We start from the raw sequence: 13,285 nt of genomic DNA, 5'->3' as shown, positions 1-13,285 counted from the left end.
AAGCACCAATGCCACCCTGCCTGGCCCCCGGCTCACCCTGTGGACAGCCTTGCTGTTCCCGGGAAAGCTCTTGTAGCTGAGCCTGGACTCAGGGGTCATTGCCTCCATAGTTCTCTCTGGGTGATTGGCAGTTCTGTGGTCACAGGCACCCAGTGCCGGACTGAAAGGGCCACAAGTGGAAGTTGGCCATACCACCTGCTGCCCAGGAGTCAGCCTGCTGGTGGTCCAGGAAGGGCCATCTGCCAGCCCCCGTGCAGCCGCATGAACACAGGTGTCCCGTCTCTGGAGGGTTTGCCAGGCCACCCATCTCCTTACATCATAACCTCACCACCCCTTCACCTCCTAAGCTGGGGAGAACGTCCTGTATATGGGCGGTGCCCCCTCCTACTGCCAGCTGCCCAATTTGCTGGCAGGTGCCTGCCTGGTGTTTCCAGCGACTATTGACCCTCTGATGCCAGCAGGCCCTGTCCATTCCTCTTCTACACTACCTCTGTCACTGCCAGTGGCCCCTCCTTCATGCTCATCCCTTCTGTGCCAGGGAAACCACCCAGCTCTCCACTTCCATTCTCACAGCCACTCCTGACTGAGCAGAGGACCTTCACGCCTTGTCCTTCCCCTGTCGTGCCCAGCAACCTTTCGTGGGGCATGTCTATCTACCCAGGCTACATGTCCCCATGGGCAGGCTACCTAGCTGGTGGCCGCCTTCCATTCCAGGTGCCTCCATTTCACTCTCATGAGGTTGCTGAGGTGGGGTTCAGCTCCAATGATAATGAGGATAGGGACGATGATGTGATAGAGGTCACTGGGAAATAGCTGGGAGCCTCTCCCCACTTCACTCGGGGACCCCAGCAGATTGCCTACCAAGCTGGAAGGCAGTGATTTGGACTTTTCCAGAACAGGAAACTTGGCAGGAGGGGACAAAGGAGGGTGGTTGGCCCTGGTGGCAGAGCTCTGTTGCTGTTTAACAAAGAGGCAAAAACAAAAACAAAAACCAAACCACAAACAACAACAACAACAACAAAACCCAACAGAGCAGCAATGGCTGGAAATCAGGGACCCAAAACAGGGCTGGAGAGCAGCGTAGCCTCTCCCTCTCCCTGCCTTGCTCCTGCTGTGTGCTTGCTTGCTCGCCCATCAGACTGCAGAAGCTCACATCCCATTTCTGTCTCTGGGAACATTCTCTCCCAAGAGACCTGCCTTACTGGGTGACGTAGCTTGGCCTGGGGAGGGGAAGGAAGGGAGGACGAGGGAACAGCGAGTGAGAGAAGGAGGTTGAGCAGGGGAGCAGACTGTGATCCCAGGTGAAGTGGGATCTTTTTAGGGGATGGAAGGAAGCTGACTAGGCTTGTGTGTTTGTGAGTGTGTGTGTGTTGTATGTATGTACATGTATGTAACAGCAGGAATAAAGGTGGGAGGGGAGGGAGGGAAGAACAAAGAGGGAAACCAAAATAAATTTATCTTTCTTTGAATGGAAATCAGAGTTTGATGGTTCATGGCACCTATTAGTGTGAACATCAGGGTGAGCCCAGGGGAAGAGCCATGGAAATCACAAGTTTCCTTCTGGTTGGGGGAAGAGAAGGCCCAGCTAACTCAAGTCCCTGGTTTTAAGAGCCACATTTGTTTGAGAATCTGGGGGAAATCATGAGAGGAAATGGGCATTACCAATCTGTGTCTCTTAACCCTCGTGGCTCTCTGTGAGTGGGATGGAAGGTTGTCTGTGTGCAGAGACTGGGTGGGGGAGGCCCTGGAGCTGTGGCTGGAAAAGACGTTTTTCACCAGCGGGACCTGAGCCCCCATTGCCTATCCTGGTGTCTTTCCTGTTCCTTTCCTTCCCCTTTAGAGAGCTCCATGTTAATTTATTTCTTATGGGCAATTACTTCTTACTTGGGCTTTTCATGTATCTTGTTTATTTGGGGGTGGGGTGCGGGGAGGTTAGGGGAAAAGAGAGTAGGAGATAGAGATGTTTTCAGATATCCCAGACTTCATAGCCACTGGTGAAAAACAATCCTGGGTAGATGGAAATTGACCAGGGAAAGAGGTTGTTTGACCAATGTTTGGATTAAACAACTATATTTTTGAGAGATTGCTTTTCAGAAAGATCAGGAAATCCTGAGACTGGATAGTTAGTGAGGGGTGAGACTCATTCCACAGAAATCAAAAGTTGGGATCAGAGTTTGCAATTGGGAAGTCAGGAAGCCCAGATTTGGAGCTGTGTCCTCCTGGGATGATCTTAGAGGCTGGCTGTCTATGCTGAATAGTGAAGCTGTGGATAGGTGGTTGCTGGGTTGAGGGACTATTGATTTCTTGTTAGCAAATGTCTTCAGGTGATCCGTGTGGGCCTGGTGTCTGCTGCCTCCATCTTCTAAGGACCATGGAGGAGCCGTTTCTCTTTAGGACTCATAAGTTTGGGTTTTTTCTTAAAAGAACACATCAGTCATTCTGGGTGTCCCCTTATTGCCAGTGCCAGGGGAGGGGGCATCTAGTCCTTAAGTACAAACACTGGCTGTCTTCTTATTCCTATTAGCATCCCCACCCCCTCTCCATCCCCCACCCCCCATACCCCAAGGCTTTACCAGATGGTTCTTTATGATGGAGAAACTTAGGCTGGCTTTAGAGCTTTACCACCTCCCCATGGCTCCCTTCTTACTGGGCAGGTGCTGGACCTGCCTCTTCCCAGCCCAGAAGGCAGCTTAGTCAGGTCATCTAGGTACTAGCTCGTGCAGCCCTCTGACCAGCATGGTTCCATTGTTGGAAGGCCATAGCCAACTCTGGGATAAGAATCCAGAAACCTTCTCAGCAAGGAACTGAAACCAGTCACTGGAGGGACAGACTTGTGAAGTTGCCAAGCTGGGGGTGGGATCATGGGAAACTGGAGTGCTACCGGGTCCCTGGTTTTTGCTTTTATTTAAAAACAAAAACAAAAACAAAAAAAACAGGGGGCCTGGCTCAGTGGCTCACGCCTGTATTCCCAGTACTTTGGGCAAATCACCTGAGGCTAGGAGTTCGAGACTAGCCTGGCCAATATGATGAAACCCCATCTCTACTAAAAATACAAAAATTAGCTGGGTGTGGTGGCGGGCGCCTGTAATCCCAAGTACTCAGGAGGCTGAGGCAGGAGAATCGCTTGAACGCGGGAGGCAGAGGTTGCAGTCAGCCGAGATTGTGCCACTGCACTCCAGCCTGGGTGGCAGAGCGAGACTCCATCTCAAACAATAAATAAATAAAATAAAAATTTTTAAAAAAGAACCCGAAAATGCTTGTGACTTTTCTGCTATCTCTGTATGTGTGCTGGCAGGCAAATGCACACCAAACACCAGCATGTTTGTGAGGGAAGCAGGAAGTATCTCAGAGCCTAAAAGCCTTGTTTCACAGTTTCTTGGATCGTACACACTTGGTAGTGTCTTCCGCCTGCCATCCAGGCCTGAGTAAGGGAAGGCTGGGGATGAGAGGGAGGGCAGAGGATCTGGCTGAGGAATTTCCCCTCACTATTTTCTTCCATGGAATTTTTTCAAGGGCCTCTCAAGCCCCATCCATCTGGTTTAGCCAAGTTCTCAGCCTGGGGAACACAGTACTACTTAATGACTCAGGTTTACCATTTGTAGTGATGCTTGATTTCCTTTTCTTAATATATTTGTAGATAAAAACTGAACAGGGACAAAGTAGCCATTTAAGAAAGGAAGTGAACCATGGTGGGTCATATTATTTTCTTTACATTGGATATCTGTGAAGTCCTCACTCCTCTGAGTTATGCTTTTTTTTTGAGTCTTGCTCTGTTGTCAGGCTGGAGTACAGTGACAAAATCTCAGCTCACTGCAACCTCTGCCTCCCGGGTTCAAACGATTCTCCTGCCTCAGCCTCCCAAGTAGCTGGTACTACAGGTGTGCCCCACCATGCACAGCTAATTTTTGTATTTTTAGTAGAGACGGGGTTTCACCATGTTGGCCAGGATGGTCTTGATCTCTTGACCTCGTGATCTGCCCACCTTGGCCTCCCAAAGTCTGGGATTACAGGTGTGAGCCACTGCACTTGGCCCTGAGTTATGCTTCTTAAGCGTCTATCTCATCATCTCTTGATTTAGGGATAATTCTATCTGGTGCTTGTATAACAGGACAAGCTGCAGACAAAACCCCTCAGACACTGAGTTAAAGAAGGAAGCGGTTTATTTGGCCGGGAGCATCAGCAAGACTCCTGTCTCAAGATCTGAGCTCCCTGAATGAGCAATTCCTGTCCCTTTTAAGGGCTCACAACTCTAAGGGGGTGCGTGTGAGGCGGTCATGATTGATTGAGCAAGGAGGGGGTACATGACTGGGGGCTGCATACACCAGTATTAACCAATTAGGTCAGGGGTCGATCTTTAACTAACAGGCCCAGGGTGTGGCGCTGGGCTGTCTGCTTGTGGATTTCATTTCTGCCTTTTAATTTTTACTTCTTCTTTCTTTGGAGGCAGAAATTGGGCATAAGACAATATGAGGGGTGGTCTCCTCCCTTATTCAGAGTTCTCTTCTCTAGGAATTAGTGTGTGGAGACTCTATATACTTGTGATTCACTGCTAAATATGGAATTTCCCAATCCAGGAACAGACAGCAAAGAGCTGGGGTTAAGATGTGCAGACTGGCTGAAACACTTAGCCAAACTTAAGCGGCCTGGGTGGGACCATCACTCCCAAAGCTGTCAGCAGAGAAAGGCCCTCTGTGTCAGTCAATTCAAGCCTGGTATTGCTCTGACATTGAGTCCTCATCCCATGGGGGAAGGTCTCTGGGGGCTTTTCATTCCTTTATACTAGTGTTCTGGATATAACTTCCTGCTTCCCACTTTCTTTTTTGATTTCTCAGAAGACCAGTGTCTCCCTCTGAACCGTGGCCTTCTGTGCATCCAGCTCAGTGGCTCTTCCCCCACCAAAACTCCTAAGACAAGTCATCCCTCCCCAAAAGAATCCCCATGAGATGTTCTGGCCCTCTGCTGACTGCTCCCTGGAATCTGCACCTCAAGGACTGAGAATGCTGCACTCTCTATTGGTCACCTTCAGACTCTGTTTCCCTGCTGCCAATTCTTCTCTTCTGCCCTGTGTATTCCGTTGTGACCCCTTAATGTCTGTTCTGTGCTACTAGCTTGGCCCTGGGCCTTTTATTTATACCCGAGTCTTACAATGATGAGTGTCCTGAGCAGACAGTGTCCACCTTCTTTGCTCTTCGGGGGCCTGAGTGTGCTCCTTTCCCTTTTGCAGGTCTATTGGACATAGTAATCCAGTGCACCGGGGAGGAGTAGCCAGGCTGGCTACAGAGTCTGCAATGCAGGGGCTTGGGGAGGTTTGGATTCTCTCTGCCACCACTATTGAGATGATATTCAGAAGAGAGAGGACCTCATACTGTGACCAGACCCAGGACCCTTCCTGGAAGACAGCTGTGTGTGTGTGTGTGTGTGTGTGTGTGTGTATGTGTGTGTTAGAGAGAGAGTTATTTGTGTGCTGTGCTCATGTGCACCTGGGTGTAAAATGACTGTTAGCTGGTTGTGTTACTCAGGATGGGCTGGGGACTCACTGGAAGAATCCCCAAAGCCTGCCCAAGACAGGTTTTTTCCTTGTGCCCTCTTCAGAGAGGTCAGGGGAAGAGGGTCCAGGTGGGCAAAGGTGGAGATGCTGCAAATGATTAATCACTAAGGCCAGACGGCTGTTAGGAGGAGTGGGGGATGATGAGGTGGCCCCAGGGTCCGGGCAACTGGCTTTGGTTTTCCATCTTCTTTCCTCAGGATGCCCCTGAGGCCTGGGACCTGTGCCTGGCTTTGAGGAGCATCTGTGGCTTGGCGATCCAGCTGCTGGGGTGATCATGGGCTTCCCTCCTCTCAGCAGGGCCGGAGTTCTTGCCCTAGAGACTGGACAAGTGTCTGTTTCTGTGACATATTTATTTTTATTGGTGTTTCATGTCACTTTTTTGAAAAAAAGCAAACAGAACAATTGTAAGTCAGTATAATTGCCTATCAGTTTTCCTTATTTCACTTTTTGTAAAATAAAATTAAACTCCAGAAGGCAGTGTTATTTGATCAAGGAATGGTCTGGACACCGGGTTGGCTGCGTGGTAGTGAAAGGAATAGATCTTAGAACACAGTGGGCTCTGCGATAGCCCTTGGGTGGTGAGACAGGCAGCAACAGAAGGAAGATTGCTGGCAGGTTCCTTGTTACAGTGGATTCACTGGGCTTTTTCTGCTTTTGTTTACCTGAAGAAGGATGTATTTCCAGGCTCCAGGGGAAACAGCAAGCTGACTTCAGAGTGGCTGGAGGCTAGCTGGTCCTCAGCCATGACAAATCCTGACCAGACTGCGAATGGCGGGGGATTGGGTGCAGTGCCTTCAGAGGGTGGGAGATGGTTGTAAGGGATAATTGGAAGGACAGCCAAGAAAGGAATGAGGCCAACAGACCCAAGTTCAGGCAAGCTGATTTATTGTCAGTCCTGCCCGGCTACCTCTTGACAAAAGCAGAGGAGGCAGCCCCACTTATAGACTAGAGCAGGGTTTTATAGGGCGTAGAACTGGATCACGGTGAAGGAAAAAGAAAAGTGGGGGGGGGGGTTCCTTTGTGCCGGTGTCTGACTGCTTCCTGGAGATGCTTTTCTTGCCAGTTCTGTTGTGCAAGGTAGACGTCTTAACCGCATCCTGGGACAGCTGGCCTCTGGTCAAACAGTTACAGGCAGGTTTTGGGTAGGGGGTTTTACTTTTTGGCCTTTGGGGCTTAGTCTATGGGAGGGGGAAACAGTCCAGTTGGGTGGACCCTAACAATGGTGTGTCTGTAAGTGGCTGGTGGCAGCGACAACATTCTTATGCTGCATGTGTATTGTTCAGTTGTCATCTGTGTTGGGGAATCTAGCCACTGGCCCACAGAGAGTTAACCAGAGCTTGGGAGTGTGAGAGGTGGGAAAGAGGGAACCATCTACTCCAGCTTCCCGTCTAATTTCTTCAAGGGGAGGGGCCCTGGGGAAACAATTCCGTGGAAATGTACAAAGGAGGATAGAGAAAGAATCTCTGTAGGAACTCTTTGGTCAGAGGAAGGCAAGAGGAGACGCAGGCCACATCTGGGCTCATGACAGGGAAATCTGTGCTATGGGGAGATGGGACTGGGAGTGAAGGGTGGGTGCGTGCGGCAGATGGCTGGACCAGGAGGTTTCCAGCCACCTGTTAAAAGGTAGTGGGGCGGGGGTAGGGTAAAGAAAGTGCCTTGCAGAGTAGGCTGCTGCCTCCTGGTGGTCAGCCGCGGCCTTGTATGGATCTTGCCAAGAGAGTTTGCTTGGCACCGTTGGAAGCGGCCTGAGATGAAGCTGGGCAGGCTGATGGCCTGCATCCCCCGTCACCGGCAGACTCTCCTTTCACGAAAGACGTGCTGAAGCTCCTGAGGCACACGCTGAACTGTGATGTGGGGCTCTGGAGTTCCCCAACCACGCTAAAGGAAGTGAGCAGAGAAGTCAAGATGAAGAATGGGCGCCTCCTTACAACGGCTTCCTGGGAAAAGCTCACCACTTGATGAGAAGCAGAACTGACCAGTAGGCCCTGCAGGCAGAGGCTGTCAGTCTCTGAGCCAGTGCCATGGCCCTCTTTGTGTCAAAGGAAATGCTCCTAAGTGATTAGCCTGCCCGCCTGGGGCATCTGAGCTGAGCGTTTGACCTTGTGCTGGGCGTTCATAGGTAAAATAACTGCCGCCACCTGCACTGACCCAGACCGCAGTGCCTGTGAGGGGCCAGCTGCCTATTCCGCCGGTCCGCCTGGAGGGCTGGGACAGGCTTGGCCCTGTGGACGAGGTTCCATCTCCCCTGCCTGCGGAAGGAAGAACGTGAAGCAGAGAGAAAGGAAGAGGGATGATGACTGTCCCTGTGTGCCCAGCCTGCTCTTTGCTAGTGCAGTAGTGGGATCCACAAGGTGAACCATCCCGTGATTACTGACTGTTTCCACCACCAGTTTCCTGGTGTTCCCATCTGCTGGATCCTCTCCCAAACATCAGTACTTGTCAGAATACCAAAGTAGATCTTAACCTCGACTGTCTTGTAGCCAAGCTTATGAGCATCGTTGTCACCTTCCCCACCTCCCACCCAAAGTCCGCGACTGTCACAAAGGGACGGTTTTATCTTTGGGTTCTTGGCAGACTGTGTTGTAGTTTACGGGTCCTCAGAAATTTGACGGGAAGACTGAAGCGATCATCAAGGAGCTTACACTTGACCTGGAAGTCACCTAAGCTATCGCTAACCAGAAAGGTAGACCAGCCTCTCCTAGCCACCACCAGGGCACTGATGGAGAAGCCTGGAAGAAGGGCATGTCCCTGGAATATGGACTCCAGGAGGGCGGAGCCTTGGTCTTGTTCACTCTATCCCCAGCCCCTAGAATTATCCTGGCAGGTAGTGATCATAAATGTTGGATGGATGAATGTGCTCACGGAGCGGGGATGGGTGGGTGGAGGCAGGAAACAGATATTTGGATCCACCAGCTTCTTCCGCGAGCCCAGACTGGGCTTAAGCTTCCTCAGCCATGCCTTGCTTGGTTCCCAAATCTGTTGCGAAGCCACAGTGAGAGAAAGTGGCAGGACTAAGGTGGTACAAATGCCAGAGGCCGATACTGCTGTGCAGTGTCTCCCGAGCCTGTGCAAACGCTCCTCCTCAGCCTCAGCTCCCTGGCCCCAGCCTGGCCTTCTACTGCGGACCCCCGGGCCGGGCTGTCACTGAGGTGCTGTTGCCGACTCAGATCCCTTGGGTGCTGCTAAATCAACCTCGGCAACTGGAGAGTTTGCTGGAGGCAGGAAAGTAGGCCGCGGGTTCCACCCTAGCCAGCTCTGGGTCCCGGCACACGCCCGTTGCCGTGGAGACGGGGCGTGGAGGCATCCGCCCTCCGGTCCCGGGCGCACGAGCCACGGGTACGGCCACGCCCCTGGCCACAGCCACGCCCAAGGCCACGTCCTGCCAGAGAGGGGGCGGATCGGCGTGCGCGGCTGGCGGAGGCGGAGGCGGGGCTAGGCCGGAGGCGGGGCCAGACCGGAGGCGGGGCCGGTACGGAGGCGGGGCGTCCCCGCTGGATCGTGGGTCTGGGACACCCATCCTCCCCAGCACGACCTCAGGACTACCCCCAGTGACCCCAGCGGCCTGGCCGCTCTTGGCGTCTCGTCTCGCCCACCGCTGGCCCCGGCAGGGTCCGACTGCCTGGATGCGACCTTGGGGCAGCGCCCACCCTTCCAGGCCCACTGCCAAGGCCGCCGGCTCAGGGCACGCCCGGGGTTGTGGAGCTGGGGAGGGAGGCACGAGTCGCGTTCCAACTCTGCCCTGTCCCCGCAGGGCCGCGCCTCGCACGCGGGCTGCAAACTTCAGCGTCGCTTAAGTTACAGATGTGCGGGACTCGACAAGGAGGTGGGAGACAAGAAAGGCTGTGAATTAACAGGCGAGGACAGGGTGAGCAGGGGCTGGAATCCGAGAGCGCGAGGCGGTGGCCCCTGCACCTCCTGCACTGAAGTTCAGCCTGCGGCGGGGACCCTAAAGTACCAGGCCCCCTGGCCCCGCGCACGGGGGCGGCAGCAGGAAGCCCGCGGGGACAGCCTTCCCTGACGCTCGCCCGCACCGACCTCTGAGCGGAGAGGACACCCAGGCTTGAGAGAGGGCGCAGCCCGGTCGGCGGCAGTTCCTGGGCGCCAGGTGTGTCTTCCCTCCAGGAAGAGAGGCGTGACCCAGACTCTAGGGAAGATCCCTGACACTGTCAAGCTAGGTTTGGCTTCTGATTTCCCCCAAGGGGGTTGAGAGTGGGACGACGGTGCTTCAGAGGACCCGGGAGGCTTTCCCTGAGGAAGGGAGTCAGGGCGTGGTGCTCGGCTCAGAGGTTATTTCCTGTTCCGGAGTGACTGTTCCTTTCAGCTCCCGGCATTGAAGCACTGGCCCCGGCCACACTGGAGGCCATGAGTTACTAACGTAAGCCTGGCGTTTCAGGCGAGCTCCCAGCCCATCTTCCTTTTCTTTTTTCTTTTTCTTTTTCTTTTTTTGAGATGGAGTCTCACTTTGTCCCCCAGGCTGGAGTGCAGCGGCGCGATCTCGGCTCACTGCAGCCTCCGCTTTCTGGGGGTTCAAGCGATTCTCCTTCCTCAGCCTCCCGAGTAGCTGGGATTACAAGCGCGCGCCAGCACACCTGCTAATTTTTATATTTTTAGTAAAGACCGGGTTTCACCATGTTGGCCAGGTTGGTTTTGAACTCCCAACCTCTGGTGATCTGCCCACCTTGGCCTCCCAAAGTGCTGGGATTACAGTCCTGAGCCACCGTGCCGGGCACCTTTTCTCTTGAATATAGGGAAAATTTACATTACCCCTCCCCCTGCTGACCAAAGCCCTGCGGCCTGCAGGTGCATTTTTTCCCCTTTCTAAACAGTTTGGGAGGTGAGAGGAAGAGAAAGGTGGATACTAAGTTCTCTTCAGGGGACAGGAAGTGTTCAAGTGGGGGCCTAGATGCTAAGAGTTTTGCAGCTTTGGGCTCAGAGATGTCCAACAAAGATTAATTTCTTGAGTCTTTCTGGAAGCCAGTCACCAGAGAGGAGAGAGGAAGTGGAAATGGGGGCCTGGAGTCTGAGTGTATGGGTTCATGTTGCCTGCATTTTGGTCCACGTGGCTCTGTTTAATACCTGTGTGACCTTGTGCAAGTCTCTTAACCTCTAACCACTTGCACCCTTAGCCATACCTATCTTGTCGGATTGCTTTGAGGATGAATGAAGCAGCTGTGTTTCAACACTTAGTGCCTGGCATATGGTAAGTGCTCGGTAGAAGATTTCTCATCATTATCATCAAAGACAACAGGAATGAAACTAACTGGAGACAAGATGAGTAGGACAGGCAGAAAAGAGAGAGAGATACTGATGGTAGGAGCACAGATGGCTGAGACCAGTGGGCAGCACCTCTGCATCCTGACACCAAAAGTTTAGAAATTTACTTTGCCTCTGCTGGGTGCAATGGCTCACGCCTGTAATCCCAGCACTTTGGGAGGCCGAGGCGGGCAGATCACGTGAGGTCAGGAGTTCGAGACCAACTTGTCCAACATGGTGAAACCCATCTCTACTAAAAATACAAAAATAGCCTGGCGTGGTGGCAAGTGCCTGTAGTCCCAGCTGCTCAGGAGGCTGAGGTATGAGAACTGCTTGAACCAGGGAGGTGGAGGTTACAGTGAGCCAAGATCGCACCACTGCACTCCAGCCTGGGCAACTAGAGCAAAACTCCATCTCAAAAAAAAAAAAAAAAGAAAGAAATTTACTTTGCCTCTTTGTGAGCAAATACTGTGTGTTCATTAACTCCAAAAATAATTTTTTTAAATGTAAGATCAACACCCAGAACCCACAGGGAACAAATAGTTCCAAAGAGCTAAGTTTTCCACAAAGTTGAAGTGTGGCCTTTTCAGCTTCAAAACCTTTTAAATGTTAAATATTACTTTTAAATAATTGGGGTGGGAATGTTCCTCCATAGGTCACATGCTTCCCTTCCTCTTTAAACAGTCTTCTCTGGGCTACAATTCCCCTCTCCCCAGACAACTCAGGTCAAGGCCTCTGTGTAAGAGGGTTAGGTCTCTGGTCCCGAGCTGCCTGGAGACCTAGGCAGCCTGCCCGGAATAGCTCACACAGAGGTTCTGTGTTGTGTTCCTGGGCCCGCTCTTGAACAGCTTCCCTTCCTCTATGCGTAACTGTTACTTCTTCCTGTTGTGAGACTCCCCTTCTGGCAGCCTTTTCCTCTTACTCTTCAATGTTTCTTCTATGGGCTGGAAAATTGAGATGAAGCTTGTTAACATGGGTGGTTCAAGTCTGGGAAGCTTAATGCTGGACTTTGTTCCAGCTGCTCAGGCCATTTTGCTGCAGTCTTCCCTCTGGTTCTGGATGGGTGAGCTTGCTGGATAGCAAGGCCCCTGCAGGCCAGATTACTTAGCAAAGGAGAGTTTCCTATGAAATTCTCTTCCCTACGCACATTTCCTCCCAGGGCATTTTGTTCCTTGTGGGTTCCCTGTTTGTTGATAGGTGTTTGGATGCTGGTATTGGTCTGTCCTCCCTCTGGCATTAGTCCCTGAGGCTTCAGGAGGCTGGGCTGGCAGTGTGGCTCTGCTGTGGGAAAGAAGTGGTACTGTGGAGGAAAGGCAGGCTGGCTGGCATCTGGCACATCTTGGCATAGAGTTGTCCAGGCCAGGAGTATGTCCCTGGCTGACTCATTTCTGTGCCCCTCTGTTACTCAGTTTCCCCAGGTGTGACCAGGGCTGCCAGCTGACAGAGCTGTTGAGATCCTCACCTACTGTGATTAAGAAATAAAGAGGCTTGTGGCTTCAGTCATCCTTTATAGCTCTCTTCTAGGTCACTACGTGCTGACACCTCTGGCCCCTCCAACTCCTGCATCAAAGCACCCAAGGCAGGGCTGAGGAGCTTGGGGCAGAACTGGTTGGCGGGCAGGTGGGCACATTGTCAGAGATGGCTACCAGCCTCCTCTCCCTTCTTTCTCTGTTGCAGCTGCCTTGGGGTGCGGTGCAGGGGTCCAGAACCATGTTGGACCTGTTACTACTGGGCCTGACTCTGTTACTGCTGCTGATGCTGCTGGCCTTTGCCGGGTACTCAGGGCTGTTGGCTGGGGTGGTAGTGAGTGCCGCCTCACCCCCATCCCTACAAGTTCCATGTGGAGCCCTATGGTGAGACTGGGTGGTTTTTCACCAGAGCTACAGCATCTCCCCCAAACTTTGCTCCATCACTATCCACTAGGACAACCCGGCATGGTTAGGAGCCTCCATGGGGTTCTGCCCCATGGATGGACCTAGTGGGCCAGGGTTTCTTTGGGGAGGGTAGTTTTGGTTGCTGAGGAAAGGGTGGGAAAATCCTCAAGCTGACCCTGCAGGCCCCTCCCCTGTGAGCTTGAAGCGCCTTCCAGATTTAGCCTGGACTTCTGCCCTGGGAATCCATTTGCAGGCTTTCTACTTGCCTGGGTCTGCTTCTCCTTGCCCACGGCTACTCAAGGATTTGCAAATACAGTGGACGATACCACTATGAGTCCCTAGCTTCCGCCAGACTTCGGTCCGCTGCTTCCTCTTCTTGTCATCCCTCTTTGCATCTCCATTTGGGGCCAGTGCAGTCAGCCCAAGCCATTCAGATTCTGGCCACTTTTTGGGCTTATGTCATGCTGTTTCTGTGCTTTCCACCCCTCAGCTCTCCTGCTGTAGTTGTAGGCCCTTGAGGGCTAAGAGGGCAGGGTTAGGGGTCAGCAGAATGGCTGAAGAGGTAAGATTCCAAGCCCCATACCCAGGGGATGTGGCATTTCCATAGACC

This window comes from Pongo abelii, chromosome 20, assembly GCF_028885655.2.
Source record: "Pongo abelii isolate AG06213 chromosome 20, NHGRI_mPonAbe1-v2.0_pri, whole genome shotgun sequence".
Lineage (NCBI taxonomy): Eukaryota > Metazoa > Chordata > Mammalia > Primates > Hominidae > Pongo > Pongo abelii.
Note: the sequence above shows the minus strand (reverse complement) of the source record.